The following is a 25,200-nucleotide window of genomic DNA, read 5'->3' as shown; positions in this document are numbered from 1 at the left end:
TCTAAGAGTCATCTGTGTCACGATTCAAAGGTTTTTGTTTTCATAATGCAATGTAAAATGATTTAATGTTCAGTAATTATTTTCTTGAAAGCAAAAATATCTTTGTGAGGTTCAGTGAAAATGCAGCAACAGTAATTCATCTCTGAAGGACTCAGAATTTTTAAAATGTTTGGAACAACTAAAGCTTACTGTATTAAGAAGCCACACTGGAGCTATAAATCAGGAGGCATCCTTTGCATTTTTTCTGTTTTTTACAGCCAGGTGTTTGGAGATCTCCAGTGTCCTTAACTGTGCTGTGGGAAGATTTAAGATTTCAGTAGTACATTTATAGTATTTTAAAATATTTGCCATTGTTTGTCAATGACATGTACATATACGCAAATAAAATGCTGAGTAGGAAAATGGATAATGTTGTTGTAAACACTTCATCTCCTCTTGGTTGTTTGACAACCACTGTGCCAAAGGTAGAAAGCAGTACTATATTTTACAACTGACAGGATATCTCAAGTGTTTAAAACATCCGAAGAGATAATAAAACATTCAGCGCTGAGCTGAGAGATGGTTGTTGGGATGTATATATGCAGGGGTGTGTATGTAAATACACACAACACAGATTTTCCTTTCGAAGTGAGGCTAAAAGTTAAATGAACATACAATGTATGAAACTAGTTATGTGAGGTGATGAGAAGTGGAGAGGAGAGATCCACCAGTAAGTAGTCATGAGTTTTAAAATGTGAATGGTATTTCCTGCTCTTAGCAATAACAGTTGACTACTCAAATGTTGGGTTTACTTCCTCAAGCAGTAAAGCAACAAGAAGCCAAATCAGATTTGAGCATCCTCACAAAAAAAAAAGTGTGTGTGTGGGAAACAGAAGTGATATTTACATGCTCTTGCAACATGTACTCATTACTAATTGCTATTGGAATATGTGAATTAAGAAATAAACGAAGGGTTACTGCACACTCTTTATGTTAAACTTCTTTCGTACAGTGTGGTCCCAAAGGATTTTGCAGTCTGTGTAAATATAAAAATAAAATAAATAAATTAAATTTCCAAAGGAAAAATCCCATATCAAGTTTAGAACAGGAGAGAACTCTCAAGTGTCATGTATACATGTTTAAGGTATACAGTAACTTCTCACTTACGTTGTATTTATGTTCCTGAAAAATGCGACTTTAAGTGGAACGATGTCAAGCGAATCCAATTTTCCATAGAAATTAAGTAAATAGGGGTATTAGGTTCAGGGAATTTTTTTATCAGACAAAAAACTCTATATTATATGCTTACACACGTATACATTTTAAACAACAATTAATACTATTCACAGCATGATGATTGTGAAGCTTGGTTGAGGTGGTGAGTTAGAGGAAGAGGAGGGATATTTTCCAGAATGCCTTATCTCTAAATGATGAACTAGCACTTGGCTGAGCCTCCAAAAGTTAACACATGGTTGTTAATGTGCTCTCTCAACGCGCAATAAACAGAGGAGGAGAGACAAGCATAGACGACAAGACAGACATACACCGGTGTGTAGGGAAAGATCACACTGCCCTTATAGTAATCTGACCCCACTCTTAGTTGCTGATCGGTCTTTTTTAAGTAGAATCAGACGTTGACAGCATGCTGCTGGCCCCACGTGTCTCTGTCTCTCACCTCTCTTCTCCAGTGGTGTCCCCTCCTGCTCTGATATGGAGAAGGCGGTCAAGGCAATGGGTGGCAACTGGGGAGGGGCACCCTGATATTAGCCCCCTTCCTTTTTTCCCCCCTGCACAGCAAGCAGGAGTCTCGAGAGCACTCTCGAGCAGAGGAAGAGCAGCACATGGCAGTGAGGGGAGCAACAACTGAACTGTTGATTGATATGGTCCAGCATCAGGGAACTTATGGAGCCGGGGAGTGATGGGTGGTGGCTGGGGGGGGGGGGGCTGCCAGTGTACCCTCGTTCCAAGCCTCCACCAGCTAGCTGCAACGGAATGCTCTTCCTGCAAGCAGTGGACAAAGCAGGTGGCTGCCAAATGACGTTAGAAGGGAGCATTGCACAGACTTTAAACGAGCATGTTCCCTAATTGATCAGCAGCGTAACAACGAACCAACGTTAATCGGGATGATTTTAAGTGAGGAGTTACTATATCTGTTTCATAAACAACATGGAAGAGTTACAGATTTTAGGGGAACAGTTAAAGACTAGACATCTTAATGTTTTTAGCTTATGCCTAAACTTTTCTAGAAGTCCTGCAAATATCAAGCCTGGGTTGGTACACAGGGACTCAAGGTAACCTTTGAATGCGCTGTAAAAGTCCCACTTAGTTATAGCAAAGATTGTTTTGGAGAGTGTTTAAGTTAAAAGCAAGGAATGCTGAAGTCACGCATGGGAGTTTTGTTGATCCTTTATCTGGCTTCTAGTGACTATCGGAAGAAAAAATGATTTTGTGACCAATAGGAATTTAAAAAGTAAAAAGCAGTGTTAACGTTTGCAGTGTTAACCTGTTCTCTTGACAGGCACAAAGCTACCAGACTAAGTCTCTATGTTATCAGCTACCTGAGTGTCATGCTGGGCCTTGAGTATTTTTCCCTAACCTTGGGGGAAAAAGGAATTTGGTGATAAATGGGGGAAAAAATAAATATTTCTTGACTTGCAAAGTGAGTAGTTGCAGGAGTTTAGAGAGAGATGCCATTAAAATGCGCAACCTGTGTTTCCCGACTAGGATAACTTGGTAATGTGCATCATTACTTTTTTGGTTGTGTTTTGCATTTGCAGATTCAATTAGGCCATGATATCATTTTCAAAATGCCAAATAATAATCTTACATAGCAAGTGGGTTATCTGTAAAGAAAAATTGTCAAAACTTTAATATAATTCTGTGGCATAAACCTGTTAAGGCTTATTAAAACAGTTGTTTTATGTTCCTTTGTTGCCTGTGTGAACAGTTTGAATTAGAGAACATGACAAAAATACTGATAATAGATCTGGGATTCATTTTGGTTCATGCATCAGCAATTCGGAGCTGTTACTAATGCTGATTTTCCTAATACTGACTTATTACGTGGCCTTGTGTAGTTTTTGTAGTTAAACCCACTGACTAGTGAAGCAGTGGTTTGTCTTGCGGTAGAACTAGCACCAACATGGGCTGTTAAATTGCTCAGTAGAGACTGTTTCTTTTGCCAGATCATCACACTTGTGCTTCCTCTTCAGTTATACTTACAGGTAACAGGAAAATGATCCCTAAGAAGATTTTAATGACAATGAGTGGGTGAAGGTGGTGAGACTCAGCTCATCTGAAATTTGGGCCACTTTTATTTTGGTGCCAAAACACAGGTTTAGGAGTCTAATATTAGGCACTCGAGGGGGAATGTTGGCCTAAGGTGGAAGTTTTGGCCACCCTGTATGTTTTATCAGCATCTTTAATGTGTTGCATGGACCTTAGTTTTAAATGCTAGGAATTCAACCAAAGCTGTCTTCTGAAGTTGGACTTTGCTTCTGGATAGTCCTTGCTACTGTGAAGCTGATGAAGTGAGCAGCCCAAATGGCTTGCAATATATTTTGGCTGTCCCAATTTTCTATGCTTCTGTTTTACTTCATTCTCTCTCCCATTTCTCTTTGGGTATAAGCTGCAGTGACACCATTTGCAGACATTTCCACAGAAGAGTGGCACGGCTGACAGTTATCCAGTCACTGGGTGAATTGGCTGAATGCCACAAGATCGCTCAAATGTTTTCTCTCTCCTAAACTTTGCCTTACCTTAGGGCATAACTGTTCTCTAGGAGGGCCCTGCGGTTGCTTCAGCTCGCACTGTTGAAAGAGTGAACATTGTGTAAACAACTATATATGCTGATCACATTGTCCACAGTTCTGTCCCATGTTTGTCACCTGTTTGAAGGTTCCCGGCTGCAGTCCCATGTTGCTGTGTGACACACGGTACTGTGTTTGACAGAATCACTGTTTTTGTTTTACTTCGGTGAGAGCTGCTGTTTCCAGAAGAACTTTTTTCCCTTTCCGTTCTGCAGGTGTTATGCAATAGATAATTAAACTGTTTTCTTCAAAGAAGATGGTAAACAGGGAGTCTGTTATTTTAAATGCATATTTTGAAAGCCGCCGTATAGCATGTTGATGCACTTGAAGGGTGTTTTCCTGTGGAGGGGGTGGTGGTTGCTCTAATTCATGTTTTTTTAAGATTTCTTTTTAGCACTTGTTTTTAACTATATAGAATCTAGTAAATATTGTTTGACCCCCCAAAAATTGTAGCTCTTGAGGACTCCATGCTGTTTTGGAATATTCTGTGGCTTTTACATCTTTGAACATGTACCAGTTATGATCTTAAAAGAGGGCAGCTATATTAGCATTAGCCCACTGGAAATTTCTTCCTGAATGTGAATGTGCCAGAAACCAAAACCATTTCAAATGGACCAGAGATGGCAACTGCCCTGTTATAAACTCATAATGACTCAGTGAAACTCAGTGCTGCTGCTTCACTTACATCTTATTTGTGAAAAAAGAAAATGAAGAAAATCAGCAAAAGGAAGTTGTCAATGCATATCAGTACAGAGGGGATCTTGTCAGTAGCACTGCAATTAAAATCAGCAAGTTGTAAATTCAGTTACAAGAGATCAGCATGTGAAACCTGATTCCCCCCCCCAATTATTAACATTCCAAATATTGACGTTAACTCTTTTTTTTATAATTGTTATGTTTCAGAGATAATCGTATGATGAAAAGACGCTTAATTTTTTGAAAATAAAATTTTTTATGGGATAGCAAAGTTGTATCCTGGATTTACCTTAAGCAAGAGCCTCTAAACCACCTAGCTCCCTGAGTAGCAGTTTTCTAAAGTCTTGTAGGTAGCAAGATTTTTCCTTAAAAGAGAGATTCGTGAATTTGTAACATTGTCAGGCAGGTGAGTGGCTTACTAAAAAATTTAATTTAGGGATTCTTTCCTTGTTTTATCGTGTACCTCACACATGTATGGCATATATCTGCATATAGGTTAATAAATGTGCATATAGCTGTAATGTTAATGCAATAACTTGCACAACCTGCTTAAAATTGGAATCAAGGATAAACAGAATGAGCACTACCACAGCTGTCAGTTACCTTGACTACCTTGACAAATATTCCAGAGTACGCAATCCATTGTAAAGTCCGTTAATCGTGTTTACGAATTATTTGCAGACCATTTTCACCTTTGTCAGTGTGCATCATTTTAATTTTACAATAAGAGATCTTTGTCCGTTTCTGTCTCTTGTGAGATTCTCTGTGGCATAGTATAATGAACCTGAGAACTGTTTCTGCAGGGTTCAGTGCCAGAATTCAATCCATAATGGTGGTCATTGAGCAATGTGCTGCTCACAGACTCCTTTACTAGTCAAAAGCTAAAATGCACACATGCAGCATTCAGACATTGGAACGTATTAAGAGTTTTGAGAGTCGAAGGCCCTACTTAGCTGAGTGTAGTTGGCTCTTAAATTTTGATTCTGAAGGGACTCAGTCACAAATTGCTGGTTGGTAGTCCATATTGAAGCCTGTGCTTCCCTGTCTACACTATTGTTGTCACCCATGCTAGTTAGATTAATGCAAGCATGGATGTGCCTACCAATGCCACAATCACCCTTTCTCTTGCAGCATAAGATCTACTCTAAGATTCATGACTAAGGTTGGCTAAAAATTTTCTATCAAATTGTTTTTCAATGGAAAATTGGATTTTCAGCTAAATGAAACTTTGTGAAAAGTTTCGGCTTTCCACAGAAAATATCAACTTTTCACTGAAACACTGTACATGTGAAAACTGTAAAGATTTTGACCATAAACTGAAAACTTCTAGCTGAAACATAAACATTTCAATTTTGAAAATGCTGGCTACAGTGCATCATGAGATTTGTAGTTCAGATGCCTCATGCCTTCATTCTTCTCTGTAGGCAGGGGGTTCCTCACCTGGACCATATCTCCTATGATGCACTGTGATGATGGGTCTCCCATGGTGCACCAGGGCTACTCAGCAAGTGGGAAGGCTGGTGCATCCCAGGAAATGTCCAGACGGAGCATGTTTTTGTTGCATCTTGTGTTAAGTCTACTGTGTTTGGTAGATTTGTCAGCTCTTATTTGGGAAACAATCTGTTTTATAGCACTGTTTATTTACATTGTATTTATGTGAATATCAAATAATCATGCACTTGCAAATAGCTTGCATTTAAGTAGCACCTTTAATTAGGGGACATCGCAGCTGTTTGCAACCATTTAATTAGTTTCTCAACACCTGTGAATGTGTTAGGTAAGGTTTTATTTTTGTTTCATATTATGGGAAACATAAGCACATAGGTTATGAGTTGACCAATGTGTTACAGGATGTCATTGAGTTAGGACTCCTGACTTTAGACCCTAGGCCATGCTGCCACTATTACAGATTAAGTAAATAAGTAATCACTTTTTATATCAAAAGAAATAAAGATCCATGTCCATGAGCCATGTAAATTCTTGATGTGAGTTTTTAAAATGTGGATTCTTGATATTAGTAATTCAAATTATTACTTGGATCAAAGAACTGTAAAGATATTTCCATTTGTTTGTAATGGGTCTTCTCAAATTAGAAACTGTTTAGTGAATGAGGGAGTCTCCTGTTGAATTCGACAGGTGAGAGAGACCAAAGACCGATTTTTGGACCTGCAGCTCTGTCTGCAAGTGCCACAGTTGAAGACCGTTATAGATGAATGTGTGCTGCTTTTAGCTTTATGCCTCATGTGTTTCTCCTTGGTTGCAAGCTGTTGAAATCTGTCAGTTGAAGATGTCAGAGCTGCCGCCATCGGATCTTGTGATGGGCTAAGAGCTCCCAAGTGCTGAGGTCAACACTGCAAAACTGGAGGTTTGCCTTGAAAGTGTCTTCATTATGCTATCTTCATCTGCCCCTAAAACAAGTTCCAGTCTCCAACTCTCCATAAAAGATGGTGAATATTATGTTGTTTAAAAAAACAACATTTTTTTGATTGTGCTGAAAACTATTGAGCATGCAGAGAACTCTCCTTTCATGTTAATCAACAAATCTTAAGGTTTTGTCCTCTCTCCAAATACTAGAAGCAGACAGTCCAGGTTTTGAATTAGCTGTACACAAAATTTGCAGTATTGTAAATGAAAGCCTAATGCTTATTCTTGGATGTAGTCCCTTCTTTCTAAGTCAGATGAGAGCTGCAGATGTCGCTACTCAGGAGCTGCGTTCAGACTTGTGAAGGGACTTGTCAGCTGCCTTCGCTCTAGCCAGATAAGGACTGGTTTTGATTGGATCCAGAGTCTTATATAGTGTTCAGCTAGAAGGATGCCAGGCATGGTGAGGCACCTAGATAGTTGCTGGGGAGTTTGAGAGAAACACTGGGGGTTATCCTCCATCTGAGTAAAAAAGAAACCCATCGAGTCAATTGAGTTATAGGAGCACATCTTAAACTATTCCATGTTTTTGTTTTTTGCACTCTTGAAACCCACTAATTGGCTAAGCAGTTTTTTTCTTTAAATGTTAAAAAGGCAAATTTCTTTTTTAGACCTATACCTGTCTTCTATATGCCAGTTGTCAGCCTAAACAAAATCTTCTAGGTTGTGTTATAAACCGCTGCGAGAAATAGGTAATTCATGGGAACACAAAGACCCACAACGATGGCATAATGCGAGGCAGCAATGAATTGCCCCTCTGAAGAGAAGATGCAGAGCCTCAAGGTAGAAAAATGTATTTTAAAAAGGCACTATTTCAAAGACTGAGGTTCTTTTTTAAAACAATTTAGTGCCAAAAGCTTAACCAGTTTTTCATAAACATGGTTGCCAGTTGCAGCCAAAACAAACAATTAGGATCCTTAAATGAACCTAAGTATGGAATCATAGTTACTGAAGCAGACCGCTTGAAATTATAACTGTTGTTAAGTATGATTCCAAAAGCTAGAAGTCAAAAAGCAGGATCCATGAGGTTTAAGAGGCTGTTGTCTCTCCTCAGCATTTGTTTTCATGGAGGTGTGCAAGGAGGGTGCTTGAAAGCAAGATTTCACATAGGTCTCCTATGGAGATGATCTGGCATAGAAACTAAGGTCAGTTATTCATCTTTCAAAAGTGAGAAAGAGGCCAGTATTGACTGGATGTTCATACAAAGGTCAGACATGTGAAGTAACAAGGCATTTTGATCAATTTCTCCCTTCCAGTAGCTGATCTTCACGTACATGCCCCTGATTTCCAAGCCTTCTCTCACTCCAGACTCAGTCTGCTCACTTTGGATTTGATCCAGAGCTCCTTGAACTCTCAGGAAAGATGCCCATTGACTTCAATGGGTTGTGGATCAGCCTCACTTTGGGTATGTCTATACAGCGATGGGGAGGGAACCTCCAGCCCTGAAGAGAGACTCATGCTAGCAGTGTGTTCATTGTGACTCATGCCGAGCTCGGGCACTCAATCCCATCTGAGCCCCTAGTCTTGAGAGCCTGAGCCGCTATGTCCATGCTGCTATTAGTCCTGCTAGTGTGAGTCTGTCTACCCAGGTTCACCCCCCACGGCAGTATGTAGACGTATCCTTTGTGAGCATCTCCATGAAAGCACCTTTTTGGGGATTGGTGCCTTTCATTCTGTCTGTGAGATACTTTAATTACTTTCCAAGATATTGAGGACTCCATGATAACACACGCATTAAAAGGTTATCAGCATTGAGGTTTCGAGAGTGTTTTGTGTCAGAATGTTGTTTTCATGAAGTTTTAACAGTAATCTTCCCATCTTTCCCTCCTAAGTATTATTATTTATATTTCACCATAGAAGGTTATAACTTTCTTCCTTGTTGCAAGAATCTGGGTGAGTCTTCTGCAGCTTTGATAAAAACCTGACTTCCTCTCCCCCACAAATACCTCCTGTATTCCCTGCTTGTTTTCTTTTTTTGGATGAAAATGGAAACTTAGAATCCTGCTATGTTATATCACTAAATGTTTAGTGAAATTTATTGAAAGAGTTAGGGGTTTAATCTTGAGTGTCCTGCCCAGATTCTGACCCAGTTCAGACAGAGATGATGATCTTCATTTCTCAGTCTATTATTGATGCTTATTCTTGTCCTGCACCATTAAACTTTTCTGCTCCACCCCAAGATGGTTGAATTTCAGTGGGTGAAGCAATTTGTGGGCTTGTATTGTAAGCACATTGTTATGAAAACTGTTACTCCCTGGTTTTCTACTGGTGTTAAAATACAACTTGGCTGTCAGAATGCGTCTGACGAAGTGGGTATTCACCCACGAAAGCTCACGCTCCAAAACCTCTGTTAGTCTATAAGGTGCCACAGGATTCTCTGCTGCTTTCACAGATCCAGACTAACACGGCTACCCCTCTGATAGAATGAATGATGTCCTTTTACATCAAGATGCTGCCATTAGCAGGCTCAGCACTTGATTACAACTTTTTTTCATGTGGAAGAACATTTTGAAATATCAGGTATCAGAGGGGCAGCCGTGTTAGTCTGGATCTGTACAAAAGTGACAGAGTCCTGTGGCACCTTATAGACTAACAGATGTATTGGAGCATGAGCTTTTGTGGGTGAATACCCACTTCATCAGACACATGAGTCTATAAAGTGCCACAGGACTCTTTATGGCATTTTGAAATGTGTGTTTTTTGTGGGTTGTTCATTTCATCAAGTGAACTTTCAGATTGCTGTGCTGAGCAAAATAGGGCTATAGATTTTGTAGTGTGTTCCTTCTGCTAAAAGGGCAAATTATTTAATCCAGCGAACAACCTCTTCACCTGGCGTGTTGACACCTGGAAACTAGCCGTGACCACAGTTTTGACATGATGTCCAGCATACTGCCAGCGTACCAGGTTGCTGTGTAGCATAGGACTCAACTCTTGTAAACCTGTGCTACCTTTTCATTATGGGTCTGCTCGTAAAGTGGGAGTACCAGGAGGAGGAGATGTTGGCTTTATACTTCCCGAACTGGCAATTATTCGTATTTTCAGATTGCCACAAGAATTGGTAAGATTTTCAAGTTTGCTTTCTGTTAAAGTTAAGGCAAGAGGGAGGTTTTCTTGTTGATGCAGCTGCTGCCACTGCATTCTTGCACAGAGAAGTAGGTGTAGAAGACGAAGCTCCTATTAACATGCTATTGATGATCCTGGGCAGGATTATTTTTTTGAATGGTGGAAATAAATTGTTCTCCAGAATAATGTACGCTGGGAAGTCTTCACTTGCAGTTTAAAAAAAAAAGAAAAGGGGGGGAAAAAAAAAAGTCACATAGCCTAATGAAAAGTTATTCAGGAGAACAAGCACCCAATATTCTGCTCACGACTCAAACACTGAAGTATTTATTACTTTGATTATTGTTTCTATTACAGTAGCATCTAAAAGCCCCAGTGGAGATCAGGGCTTCTTTATGCTAGATACTGAACACACCCATACTGAGAAACAGTCCTTGCCTCAAAAAAACATATAGTTTAAATAGCCAGGTCAGGAAAAGGAAGTATTATCATGCAAGTCACTTCACCTTCTGGTGACTCAGTTTCCCTGCTGCAAAACAACACCTATGTTTTATGATGTTTTCAGATCTACAGATGAGATACATGTGTTTATATATTTTGCTTACACATAAAGTTTCATATATTTGAAACAGTGCAAAAAGCAGCCGGGGAGGAGGGGTTAGTCTCAGTCATGAGCTAATTCTAACACATTGGGCTTGCTAAAAAATGCCTCATAGTTTTGAACTCTGTAAGAAGCAGAATCCAAGTTGACCATTCCAAAATTTCACTTTAGCCTGTTTTTTATTATTATTCTATTGTTCTGATCCAGGAAATCATCCCCATCAGTTCCTGAAATGAATGGTCTGCAATAAAGCAAAAACCCAATCTCTGTTGGGTAACTGACCCAAAGGCGATAAAGCAAATGGTCGGTTTTCATTGGGATTGCCACCAACTATGGCTACACCAGAGAGCTTACAGCGACGCAGCTGCAGTTCTTGAGTGTAGCTGCTGCAAACCAATGGGAGAGTGCCCACCCATCAATTTAATGAATCCACCCCCACCGAACATTGGTATCTGCATCGATGAGAGAAGCTCTCCTATCAGTATAGCGCTGTCCACACCAGCACTTACATCGGTGTAACTTACGTTGCTTGGGGCGTGAGTGACATAAGTGATAGTAGCCATAGCTATGGTGTTTCGCTGCTCTGCCTGCTCTCCTCTTATGAGCAATAAGGGACACTGGAAACAAGCATCCAGCTCTAGGAGGTACCAGGAAAGCAGCTTTCTTACACATTTCAATACCCATATGCACAATGGGGTGGGTGGAGCTGAGGATTGTTCACATCCACAAAAGAAAACAAAGTTTACGAGGCTAATTTTAGATTTACCAAACTGAACAAGACGCTTTTTAACACTGTGAAGAAGTAAGGCTATGTCCACACTGCACTTCCATTGTTAAAACTTTTGTTGCTCGGGGTGTGAAAAGAACATCCCCTGGATGATAGAAGTGTTAACGACGAAAAGCGCTGGTGTGGACAGTGCTTTGTCGGCAGGAAATGCTCTTTCACCAACAAACCTCTACTGCCCCTCATCCGAGGTGGTTTTATTTTCTTGTCAGGAGAACTCGCTGTACCAGCAAAGCTGTGTTGTTGTAAGAATCACAGTGTAGCGCAGCCTGATGGTAACTCCAATCATAAATGCCTCATTGAGGAAAGAGGTATTGCTGGCTCTTTTATTTTGTAATACTGAGGCTCCCACAGATGTGCCCTGGTTATCTTACTTTAGCATGGAACAACCTGTGGAAGCCTAAAAATCACTTCAGTGGACTCCCAGGAAGCATTGTGAGACAGATCAGGTGGCTGTGTATTCATTTAACTATAAACAAAATATTTGTCTTTAAACATGAAGTCCAAAGGGAGTAAGCTAGTGGGAAGAAGTATTAGCAGTCTTCTTTAAAGTGAGAATTAAACACTGGTGTTCTTTCAAACACAACCAGCTTTTCTGCATTTTAAAAAACTTATCCCTACATTTGGAATGCACGTGGGTTAAACCTGCGGCATGTTCATGCTTGTTGCATTGCTGTTGTATTTTTTTTTAGCTGGAACCACTTTCCCAGAATTCAGTAGTCAGGAACTTCTAGTTTCAGTTTCTAAGCACTGCTGGAGAAAATATTGCCTAGATCGATGCTTCTCAAAGTCGGGCCGCCGCTTTTTCAGGGAAAGGCCATGGTGGTCCAGGCCAGTTTGGTTACCCGCTGCGTCCGCAGGTTCGGCTGATTGCGGCTCCCACTGGCCCCAGTTCGCCGCTCCAGGCCAATGGGGGCTGCTGGAAGCAGCACCGGTTGAGGGATGTACTGGACATCGCTTCTAGCAGCTCCCATTGGCCTGGAGCAGCGAACTGCGGCCAGTGGGAGCCGCGATCGGCTGAACCTGCGGACGCGGCAGATAAACAAACCGACTCAGCTTGCCAGGGGCTTTCCCTGAACAAGCGGTGGACCCGCTTTGAGAAGCACCAGCCTAGATAGAGGAGCTTGACGTGGCAGGAAGAGCTGTGTTTGCTGTTTCCCCTGGGAAACACCAGTGGCTGTGTGAGACTTCATTTGGCTGGAAATGCTAGAGGTATCTTCAAAGCCCTTCATTTTGGACTGACAGTGCCTCTTGGAGTGACAGGCAGCAGAGACCAGTCAGTGGCCAAATGAATTCATCCTTCCTTCCAGTCACCTCTTTATCTCTGACTGGAATTGCCCTGTACTCACTGTGCTGCGCCTTAGCAGGGGAAATGGAGCATCATGCTTCTTTCTAAAAGGTTTGTTTCCTTATTGAATTTCCTGGCATTACTGAGGGTGGGGGAAAGGGTTGCCTTGCTTCCAGTGCTTGTAGAGCTGGCATTTCTTCTTGAGAGATTACCGTATATACTCGTTCATAAGCCAAATTTTTTGGTAAAGAAGTGACGCATCAAAGAGCGGGGTTCGGCTTATAAATGGGTCTACACCAAAATTTGATGATTTTAAACTCTATGGAATCACTGTATTGAATATCAAATACAGGGGTAGGCAACCTATGACACGCGTGCCAAAGGCGGCACACGAGCTGATTTTCAGTGGCACTAGGGTGGCCAGATGAGAGGGAGAAAATAGTGGGACACATTGGGAGGAGGAGGGGTGCACCGGCAGAGGGAAATAAAAATAATGCTGGGGTGGAGGTGCTGCCAGCAGAGTGAAATATCGGGGGAAAAACACCTAAATATCAGGATGGTCCCTATTTTATCGGGACGTCTGGTCACCCTAAATGGCACTCATACTGCCTGGGTCCTGGCCATGGTCCGGGGTGCTCTGCATTTTAATTTTAATTTTAAATGAAGCTTCTTAAACATTTTAAAAACCTTATTTACTTTACATACAACAATAGTTTAGTTATATATTATAGACTTACAGAAAGACTTTCTAAAAATGTTAAAATGCATTACTGGCGCACAAAAACTTACATTAGAGTGAATAAATGAAGACTTGACACACCACTTCTGAAAGGTTGCCGACCCCTGGGCTAGGTGGACCATTGGGCTGAACCAGTATGGCCGTTCTTATGTTGTTTTTTATGGGTGAATTTCTCAGCATGGTTTGAGGACTAGGCACACCACTTCTGAAAGGTTGCCATCCCCATATCTAATACATTGTGATTTTGTTTGCCTGGAGAGTCTGCAGGCATGGAGCCCTCAGCTCCCTGTGGCCGCAGTTCACCATTCACAGCCAATGGGAGCTGTGGGAAGTGGCGCCAGCGGCGCTGGAGGTGGCTGCATCTCCGTGATGGTGAAGTAGTCCCCCCACACACAATCGGATCTAGTGCTGTTTTAAGATAAAGGAACCATATACACATGAATATATTTACTAAGCTCTAACCTGGTTGCCTAAGTCCTGCCAATTGTAAAGCATAACAAGGTGACAGGAATCTTTTGATATCTTTATATCAGAAACAGGAAGTCTGCCAAACAGTCAGTGGGGCCAGTGGATGATCGAGGTGCTAAAAAAGCATCCAAGGAAAACAAGGGTGTTGTAGAGAAGTTAAATGAGTTCTTTGCATTGGTCTTCACTGCAGAGGATAGGTCCCCAGATTCCCACACCTGAGCCATTTTTTTTAGGCGACAAAGCTGAGGAACTGTCTCAGATTGAGATGTCAGTAGAGGAGGTTTTGGAGCAAACTGATAAATTAAGTTGCGAGGAACAGATGGGGGTCACCCAAGAGTTCTGAAGGAACTCAGATATGAAACTGCAGAACTAATAACTGTGGTATGTAATGCAGCACTGATTTAAAAAAGGGAGGAGAGGCTGGGGGAGGTCCAGAGTTGATCCTGGCAATTGCGGGCCAGTAAGCCTAACTTCTGTACCAGGTAAATTGGTTGAAACTATAGTAAAGAATAGAATTATCAGACATAGATGAACATGATATGATGGGGAAGAATCAACATGGCTTTTGTAAAGGGAAATCACGCCTCATCTAACGTGTACAAGGGTGATCCAGTGGATATAGTATACTTGCACTTTCTGAAAGCCTTTGATGAAATCCCTCACCAAAGGCTCTTAAGTGAAGTAAGAAGTCATGGGATAAAAGGGAAAGTCCTCTCATGGTTAAGTAACTGGTTAGAAGATAGGAAACAAAAGGTAGGAATAAATGGTCAGTTTTCAGAATGCAGAGAGGTAAATTGCAGGGTCTCCAAGGGGTCTGTACTGGCAGGGCCGGCTTTAGGAAGTGCGAGGCCCAATTCGAACACTTTCGACGGGGCCCTGGCAGAGATGACTTAAAAAGAAAAAAGTGTAAAACAAACAAACAAAAAAAGTCTTCCATTTCTTCCATGTATTATTTACTTTCCATAACTATATAAATAATAAAATTGTATATTATGTACATTGCATCATATATGCTGTTGATTGGTTATTAAGTGATTGCAGTTTCGATGTGTGGGTCCGCACTCCCTGGGGGTTGCACTTCTGTGAGTCCTGCTGCTTTCTGCGCCTCATTAAGAGGTGTGGCAGGTTATCTGGCCTTGGGAACTGGCGGGGCAGCAGTGGATTGGGGCTGGTTCGAGGCAGGGCAGGGGCTGACTGGAGGTAGGTGGAGCTGCTGGCAGGGCAAGGGGGTGGGGGCAGGGCTGGGAGACAGGGGAGATGTGGGGCGGGTGGGCTTCAGGCAGGACGCACAGGGGGTTGAGCAGGGGTTCTGGCAGGCTGGAGACAGGAGTGGTGGGACTGGCTGGCTTCGGTAGCGGGGGTGTTGCAGTGGGTTGACTGGAGACAGGGCAGGGGCGCAGTGCAGGGCTGGTGCGGGGCAGGGGTGTGTGGCAGGGGATGGTGGACAAGGCAAGGGGTTTGGTAGGGTCTGGGTGTCGGGCAGGGGGTGAGATAATAGTGTGCAGCAGGGGGGTGGGCTGGTGCGGGGACGGCCAGGGAGTGCAGCAGAGGCAGCTGGAGCTGGCCCTTTAAATTGCCCAGCGCAATGCTAATCAGGGGCTTGGGGGCTATTTAAAGGGGCTAGGGGCTTCCCTGTTCTACCTGCCAGACTTTTAAATAGCGGCGGGAGACCTGGGGAGTGCATGGGGTGGCAGGGCTACGGCGGCTATTTAAAGTACGGGGGTGGCAGAGGCAGTCTGGGAGCCCCTGCATTTAAATACCTGAGCCCACTACCAGGGCACTGGGGTGCTATTTAAAGGGCCCGACTCCAGCCGGGCAGCGGGCTTGCTGCGCTCGCGGCCTGGAGTTCAGGCTGAGAGAGTGGGCTTGTGGGCAGCCGTGCTCACCAGCGCTACTTGGTCAGGGAGCGGGGCCATGGAAAGACCGGAGCAACTGGCGGGGTAAGTAAAAAAAAAAAAAAAAAAAAAAAAAAAATTAAAAGGCGCCTAAAGCGCAGGGCCCTCTTAGACGCGGGGCCTGATTCCCAGGAATCGGGCAAATCGGCCTAAAGCCAGCCCTGTGTACTGGGTCCGGTGCTGTTCAACATATTCATAAATGATCTGGAAAAAGGAATACAGTGATCTGACTGTTGGCAGATAATATAAAATTCAAAGCAGATTGTGAAGAATTACAAAGGGATCTCACTAAACTGCATGCATGGGCAAGAAAATGGCAGTGACGTTCAGTGTTGATAAATGCAAAATAATTTACGTTGGAAAACATAATTCCAGCCATACGCACAAAATTATGTGATTTGAAATTAGCTGTTACCACTCAAGAAAGAGATCTTGGAGTCTTCCTGGATAGTTCTCTGAAAACATCTGTTCAGTGTGCAGCAGCAGTCAAAAAAGCTAAATATTAGGAACCTTTAGGAAAGGGATAGATGAAAAACAGAAAATATCATAATACTGCTACTATATAAATCCATGGTATTCCTCCACCTTGAATACTGCATGCAATTCCGGTTGTCCTGCCTCAGAAAAAGATGACTTTAGAATTGGAGAAGGTACACAGTAGGGCAGCAAAAATGATTAAGCGTATGGAACAGCTTCTGTGTGAGGAGAGATTAACAAGACTGGGACTGTTAAGCTTGGTAAAGAGATGACTGAGGGGAGGTATGATAAAGGTCTAAAATCATGAATGGTGTGGAGAAAGTGAATAAGGGAGTGTTACATAGTACAAGAATCAGGGGACACCCAATGGAATTAATAGGCAGCAGGTTTAAAACCAACTTAAGGAAGTACTTCTTAACACAACATATTGTCAATATGTGGAGTTCGTTGCCAGATGTTGTGAAAGCCAAAAGTATAAACAGGTTCACAAAAGAATATTAGATAAGTTCCTGGAGGATAGGTCCATCAATAGCTATTAGCCCAGGTGGTCAGGGATGCAACTCCATGCTCTCTCTGGGTGTTCCTGAACCACTGAGTGACAGAAGCTGGGACTGGACAAATGGGGTTGATCACTCCACATGGCTCTGTTCTGTTCATTCTCTCTGAAACATAGGGCACTGGCCACTATTAGAAGACAGGATACTGGGCTAGATGGACCATTGGTCTGACCCAGTCTGACTGTTATGTTCCTTATATGAGCTATGATAATATTAATAAAAACAGTGGTTTAGGAAGTACCAACCTTTATGTCAAAACGGAGCATATGCTATAAGACCTGATTATTAAGCATGAATTTCTGATTTTACTGTGAAACAGCACAAAGTTTCTAGCTAGTTGCCATAGGCTTACCAGAGATAGTAAATCCCGACCCTGTACTGGAAAGTTATAAACCAGATACATACTGAGGTTAGTACAAATGTAAATTTTATGTTGAGCTGTGTTTGCAGTTGTTTCAAAGAAACAAAATATCATGCATTTCCTATTCTTGTTTACCCCACAGCCGACAGATGTTGCCCTGCTTGCTATAGTAGAGAGAGCCGTGTGAGGGACAGATTGAGATTTGGCAGCTCATGAGAAAATTCTTGAAATACTTTTTTTTCTTTTTCTTTTTTTTGGAAAGCAGTGTTTTCATTTTGTTTAGCAAATGGTTGGTGGGTTGGACGCTATAACATGCAGGAGCAAACAAATGACTGGGATGGTATAGAGGCCAAATGTCCAGCTACTAATATTGGACTAGTACTTTGTGGTCATTGCTATGGTAGTTTTTTTTTCTCAAGGGGGAAAGATGAGCTGCTTCTTTTCGGTGGCACATGGTGCCAGTGACACAGAGCATGTAAATAATAATAAAATTGTTCTCCCACCTTGGTAGTTTAAAGAAAACATACTTTCCTCCACACATAAACACATATGCTTACTTTCACACTTTTGCTTTATTAACTTGAGCTGACTTTGTGCTCAGAAGAGTTTCCGTCTGGACATGCCCTCTTTCACAAGGTGAGTGCTCTCACTTTTAGGCCATTTTAGTGCCTGAATAAGAGGGCTGTGGTCCCTTCCCCCTCCCCCTTGAATATTCAGAGGAGTAGGTCAGACTTCTTAAATAGGAAGTGCCCCAGTGTTGTGCCTAAAATGACCTTCTTGGGAAATGCCATACATGCTGCAGCACATACCTTCCTGCTGATTGCTTCTCCTGCATAGACGGGGCAGTGGGGTGCAAAGTAGCCTGGGAAACCAAACAGAAATTCTTGTGTACAAAGGAGGTTCAGAATTCCATGTGTACACACGGGTCTTTTTGCCTTCCCTCTTTAAATTTTTTTTCTTTGCACTGTAATCAGAGGAAACTTTTTCCATTAATAATTTTACTGTGGGTGGAGGGAAGGGAAAGGAGAAGCATCTATTGTTTAATGGAGAGTCAAGGCCTTAAGCAACAGTTGGTTGGCTGAAATACCAGTTGTGGGACTTGGAGGAGGAGGAGCAAGAGGAATATGTACAAAAACAAACTTTACCTGCTGGTGTAACAATCTCCTTTGTTTACTTGAACTTGGGCAGTTGGAGGTGCTTGTTTTTCCTGAAGGACGATGAACAGCAGTGTTACAATTATAAAAGGATGTCGTCATTTCTGTTTTAACACTATTTGTTTGTGGGATGCTTTTTTTGTTTTTTTCCAGCTTATAGGACACGGAGTTATTTTTCTAAAGCCAAAATCAAAACTGTCAGTTGAAGGCAGAAACAGGCCTCAGGCAATGCTGTTTCTTCTGGCAGCAAGAGACAAAGATCCTTGTTCTTTAGGCCAGTTTTTGTGTGCATTCCAGAACAATAATAATCATTTTCAAATACACTGATTTTTTGTTTAAGAAGCATTCATTACCGGAGCAAGTTAATAGAGCTTTAGTTAAAATTATTTTGCTCCTTCCTTTATATATGTTCATTACTGAAGGGCTTTTAATTGTCATAAAAATTACTCCATATTTACACTTGGCAGAGAGAGAGGTAGGGGTGTGTGTGCAGGGGAGGGAGTTGTAAAATTTTGAAGAAGCTTTGTTTTGCTGCTGTTGGAGTTCTACAAATAAAAATGAGACAGGAGAAATTCAGAAAAAGTTGAAGTGCTCTGTCCTCCCTTCATCGTTTCTATCTCACACATCAAGTATTATACACAGCTCACAGCCTTTAAGGTAGTAAAGCAGTCATGCTTTGCCAATTAGCTTGTCAAACACCTCTTACCATATCTAGTAATTCTAGAGTCCTCAAAATATCCTTAATATTTTTCACCTTTGCACTTGCTGGTCATGTCCTGACCAGTTACTAGCCCACCAGGATGGCAGTTGGTGGATGACAAAATGTCTGCCCAGCAAAAGAAGAATTGAGATTTTACTACAGTTAAACGGGGGCATGTATATTAACTATTAAGAGAAGCAGAAGAATTCTGTTTTTCCACAGTTTTGATTTTTTGTTGTGCTGCGTTAATCTCTAGCATTGACTATGTGTTTTGGGTGTGTTTGATTTGCTCCTATTCCGACTCTCCCCAACGTATAGGTCCAGGTAGAAAATGTGACATCTCTTACCAGTGTGAACTTGAGCAGTGCTTTTTTTTTTTTTGTTTTATTTTTTGCATGGACTGTAACTTTAGGACCCACATGCAACCTATTTTTTAATGTTTTAACTTACCAGAAGAGTGATGTCAATGAAGGGGAATCAGCAATATGTAAAAGATACTTGCCTCCCCACCATACTGATATTATAGGGGCACCTGTCTTAATGGGAAAAAGAGATTTTTATTGATGCTTCTAATTTTTGTGGGCATTTGAGATTTAAAATGCTTACTCTTCTTCCACAGTGGAATCTTTATTATTTTAAAGTAAATAATCATGTTTTAAAATAGTGGTTCCCAGAGGAAATTAACTCTGGCTATAGTTAAGTGCTCTGTCAACAGTACTGCATTGTCATAATAGCAGGAAAGGAAAGACCCATTATCTGAACTAGGCAAAGCTAATACTGAAGAAATTCCCATGAATAGGACTTTCTGTTCCCTTTGCTTTTTTTGCACCGATGGGTCTGTTTGTTTTTGATTAAACATTAATCAGAAATCAATTTGACTCTTTGTGAGTGTCATTAGATAATTCTCTCTTTATCCATGGTAAATAAAAACATTTATCAAACGTGAACAAACAGCAGTATTGGCTGGAGTTGTGTTTAAAAATAGACAAAACCAGTATTTGGAGGTATGATTATCAAAATTACGGATTGTGCAGTGTGATGCTTTCTTAATGCATAGAAAGGTGGTAAAGTAGTTGGTGCAGGGAAGGGAATTCCAGAAGAATTAAAACTCTAATCTCTGAAAGATCAAGAAAATATGATTTCATGGAATCATTTCTGTAGCTTAAATCGTTCTGTTTTATGAGTAGGGAGGGGATTCCTGAATAAAGATATTGTGTAACCTTGAAGATTATGGAAAATTAGGACAGCTCACAGAGTATTGGGCACTGAATACTGTGGTTCAGCTCAGGGATGCTATCATCTAGCCTGACTGCTCTAACAAACCAGTTTGTTTTCAGTACAGATGTTAGTTTGGAGATAACTGAGGAGATGCCGTCATAACCTTCATGCTGATATTTTCCACTTTTAGACTGGTTTACCAAACCACTCCAGGTAGGAGTCCTTATTATAGAAGTACTGTTTTGGATGTGTAACGGCAACAAAAGAGATCTCTTACTGCTTGAGGCTATAGTACAGAGGAGTAAGATAAAAGTGTAAGCATTGTAAAGCAGCCAATTTTATATTCTTACTGCCAGGGTAGGATGTAGAAGTTGCTAGTGTAATTTCATTAGGAGTCGCAGAGCATAGAGAGGTGCTTAACTGATGATGACTGAGCTTTCCCGCAAATGTATATTCTAGCCACTTGCTCCCGCAAATGTATATTCTAGCCACTTGCTCCTGGGACCTGGATTTGTGGGGTCTCCTAGATTGGGATCAGAAATTAATTTATCTAGCCTGCTGTTTTGAGAAAGAGTTGAAGCAATTTCAGCTTGATCACTGTGGGAATATGCAACTTCAATGTTTAACGCCGAACACCGAGAACAAGGGAAGAGGTAACTATAGAAGTTAAAATGGAACACTTGAATCTCAGGAGTAAAATGTCTCAGTGCAGAGATGATTTCTTTTTTTCTTTTCGCATCAGGTGCTTGCTACAAGTGTGTTTCAGTGGTGCTAGGAGATGCTTGGGAGCAAGGTAGTGTCATTGTTTGGAAATGATGGAGAACCATACCATCATAGTGGATTCTGTGTCAAATGGGATACGGGCAGAAGGGGGAATGAGGATAGGTCGTCACTGCAGTTAGCAAGGGTGATCAGTGCCTGGGCTGAGAACAGCCACACTGCAAAGGCATATTTTCTGCTGCTGCAGTCCTCCATGTGTGTTGGTGGGACTTTGGTTGGCATATCCCATCATTCTTTCATGCTGAAGCAAGCTGAGCTGCTCTGGTTTTTACTTAGTGAGTTGTAGGAAGGTATTGGAAGACTACCAGCACTTGTCCTCACTACAAAGTTGGTGGATTACCAGCCAAAGTGAAACTGGCACCTGAGCTCCAAGCCATACGCCAGCAGTGCCAACTAGTCTAGGTTGAAAGCATCACTGAACTCGAATGAGACTGTCTTCTGTGGGAACAGGAGGGGGATTAGGAGCAACACCCATGTGGGAGCTGAGGCTAGTTCTACATTGATAGCACACCCTGAGGCATTACTGCAGGAAGAAATGTTCTTCCTCAGTTACAGCCTGTAACCAGTTTCTTGGGAGTGATCCTTTTAGCATGCCTGACCCCCAAGGATCCACACAGTTCCATAGGGGCAGGCCCATGACTCCAAAACTGGGCTTTCAGGTGTCAGCCATCCCTGTCTATCTCCATGTCTCCCTGTAGCGAATCCTGCCAAGCCAGGAGGCTTGTTCCGACCCCTTCAGGGTGCAGTGCTCTCAGTATCTGCAGTGACCTTAGGTAGCCTTTAAAAAAAAAAAAAAAAAAAAGATGGAGGAGGGAAATTTGTTGGTCACCTGGCATACAGAATCTGAAAGTCCTCAAGTTAGCAGAGAGAAACAAAAGCTAGACATAGTTGAGATTGGCCCAACTCCAGGGCTCCCTTGAGCCATGCTGCTATAGGAACCATCTCTGCTTCTTCTGTCTATCCCTGTTCCTTTGTCTCAGTCCCAGGTCAGAGGCTGAGGCCCTATTTCTCTGTGGGGTCTGCTCTTAACACAGCTATGCATCTTTTCCCTTTGTCCTCCAGCTCGGGGACTTTGCTCTACTTCTCTGCAGAGAGGTCAGGAAAAATTTCCTTTCTCTGCACTGTTGGTCACTAGGTACGAATATCCTGAAAATTGGGATGTCCATTCTCTCTTATGGATCTTCCATTCAAGTGTAGACTTCAATCAATCTGTTAATGTCACTGGTCTCCAACCAGGCAGCTACAGGAGTCTGAGGCATGCATAGGAATCATAAAACTGTTACCAAAATTCCTACATTCAGCACAGTAGTGCCTGTTAATTTTTCTTACCATCCAGCTGTTATATTAGCAACTCTTTTTTTAAAAAACCCTTGGATTGCCTGCTACTGTTGTTTTTCAGGAGTTGGTGTGTGGGAGGCAATTTCAAAATGTTGATGTGAAGCAATCATTGGAGCCATAATTTTGTTACGGTTTTGGTCATGTTTGCAGCTGGGATGGGGTTCGGGGGATGGGACGTATTAATTAGTGAGCGCCTTTGACATCAAAGAATCTCCTGTGTGCAATTTTTGTAATGGTAAAGAGCTTCAAAAGGGTTTGTCATGATCAGACTCATGTCAGTCATCAGGCTGTTGAGCTGGTAAGTTTAACAAGGCTTCCAGTTGCTCCTGCTGTGTGAGATTGCCTCTTCCCTATAGCTCTTTAGGAAGCTAGCTATTTTTAAAATAGGTTATCTTCAAAGATGTCACCTTTGGTTTATTCAAAACAATGCAATATAACAAAGTTGAGTTACACTAGAAATAAATTTCCTGAGTTTGAGGTTTAAAGTAGATATTGTGGGTTGGTAAGGAGTTAAGATGCTTGCTTTATTTCAGTATATTTTGTTCAGAAGTTGTTTTCCCTCAGTTACCTTTGCCTCAGATGACATCAGGAAACAAGAGATACAGATATGGTGTCTTTATTGTTAAGTATTGTGTGTGTGTGTATTTATTTAAAAGGTGGCCAGTTTGAAGACAAACTACCCAAAAATTGGTCCTGACTTGTGTCCCCTCTTCCTTCCCCCTCCCCATATAAATATATATTTTTGTAAGGTGAAGGGAAAGAATGAAGTGTCCATGTTGCCGTATTGGTAATTCTTTATTTGATAAATATCAGACATTAAAGGGATATAAAGACATTGTCAAGGCAATTTTTATTTTAAACTTTGTGTTAAGAAACCCAGATATAGTGTGAGTCTTGGAGGCTCTAAAACAAGAAGGTAAATGAAGCCCTTTTCCATTATGTAAAAAATTTAACTCTTGTTGGCGGCAGGATTTTGCCTTGGTATTCTAACTATTCCAGCACCTTTACTTAGTCCTGCTAAACTAGAAATGAGCAGTCACTTGAATGCAACAGCCAATACTAATCTGTTCTCTCATTTGGAGTAATCTGTGACTAAAGTCGATAATATCTCACCTTTATGACCACTGTATATCTACACAAGTAATTTAGTGACAAGAGAAGATCCTTCTATCAGTGTAGAAATTAGATCTTGAGTAGTCTGTAGGAGGGCCAAACTTGAGACACTGCTTGTGTAGGGAAAGCCCCCAGAGGGCTGGACTGGTTTGTTTACCTGCTGCGTCCACAGGTCTGGCGGATCATTGCTCCCACAGGCCACGGTTCGCTGCTCCAGGCCAAAGGGAGTTGCTGGAAGTGGCGGCCAATTTAAAAAACATAGTAAGAGAACCAAAAAAGAGTCAGCGTGGTTAAAGAACAAAGTAAAAGAAGCAGTGAGAGGCAAAAAGGGATACTTTAAAAAGAGGAAGATAAATTCTAATGAGGAAAATAGAAAAGAGCATACACTCTGGCAAATGAAGTGTAAAAATATAATTAGAAAAACCAAAAAAGAATTTGAAGAACAGCTAGCCAAAAACTCCAAAAGTAATAGCAAATTTTTTTTAAAAATACATAAGAAGCAGAAAGTTGGCTAAACAACCAGTGGGGCCACTGGATGATCGAGATGCTAAAGGAGCACTCAAAGACAATAAGGCCATTGCAAAACTGGGTGACTGGGCAACAAAATGGCTGATGAAATCTAATGTTAAATGCAAAGTAATGCACATTGGAAAACATAATCCCAACTAATACATATACAATGATATATAGCTGTTACCACTCAAGAAAAAGATCTTGGAGTCATTGTGAATAGTTCTCTGAAATCATCCACTCAATGTGGAGCAGCGGACAAAAAAGCAAACAATGTTGGGAATCATCAAGAAAGGGATAGGTAATAAGACAGAAAATATGATATTTCCTCTATATAAATCCACGATACACCCACACATGCTGCAGATGTGGTCGCCAGATCTCTAAAAAGATGAATTGGAATTGGAAAAGGTTCAGAAAAGGGCAACAAAAATTAGTAGGGGTATACAATGGCTTCCATGTGAGAAGAGAGAAATAAAACTGGGACTTTTCAACTTGGAAAAGAGATGACTAAGGTGGGATATGATAGAGGTCTATAAAATCATGAGTGGTATAGAGAAAGTAAATAAGGAAATGTTATTTACACTTTCTCATATTACAAGAACAAGGGGCCACCAACTGACGTTAATAGGTATCAGGTTTAAAACAAACACAAGAAAGTTTGTTTGTTTTTTCCACGCAACACATTGTCAACCTATGGAACTCCTTGCCAGAGGGTGTTGTGAATGCCAATATCATAACAGGGTTCAAAAGGGAGCTAGATAGATTCATGGAACATAGGTCCATCCAATGGCTATTAGCCAAGATGCGCAGGAATGGTGTCCCTAGCCTCTGTTTGCCAGAAGCTGGGATTGGGTGACAGAGCATGGATAACCTGTCTGTTCATTCCCTTTGGGGCACCTGCCATTGGCCACTGTCAAAGGACAGGATACTGGGCTTGATGGACCTTTGGTCTGACCCAGTATGGCCGTTCTTATGTTCTAGCTACCTTGTTGTAAAAGCTCCAGGTGCCTTCTCTTCATTAAGGTTTTAGAGAGGGATAGGTAGTGCATGTTGGTTAACCTCCTGTAGCAAAATCCACCTTTTTGCAGGGAAGATATGGTCTCCATTACATTTCATACCAAATTCTGCATGTCCTACTTAAGCACAGGCCTCAACTTGTATACAAATTTGTTTACTGTGGCATTGTGTGAGTAATGCTAGAATGACATCTTTAAATTCAAGTAATTAGAGTGGCATTTAAGTGTTTATA

The 25,200-nt window shown here is 41.5% G+C and overlaps 1 protein-coding gene across 1 annotated transcript in view; it reads left to right on the top strand.

Moving 5' to 3' along the window:
* Window positions 1-25,200, top strand: part of IGF1R (insulin like growth factor 1 receptor) — a 273,472-nt gene that overhangs the window by 150,984 nt on the left and 97,288 nt on the right. The gene's annotated exons all lie outside the window — the stretch shown is intronic.

This window comes from Chelonoidis abingdonii, chromosome 9, assembly GCF_003597395.2.
Source record: "Chelonoidis abingdonii isolate Lonesome George chromosome 9, CheloAbing_2.0, whole genome shotgun sequence".
Taxonomy (NCBI): domain Eukaryota; kingdom Metazoa; phylum Chordata; order Testudines; family Testudinidae; genus Chelonoidis; species Chelonoidis abingdonii.
The sequence above is the reverse complement of the archived record's forward strand: the minus strand, read 5'-3'. Positions and strand labels throughout refer to the sequence as shown.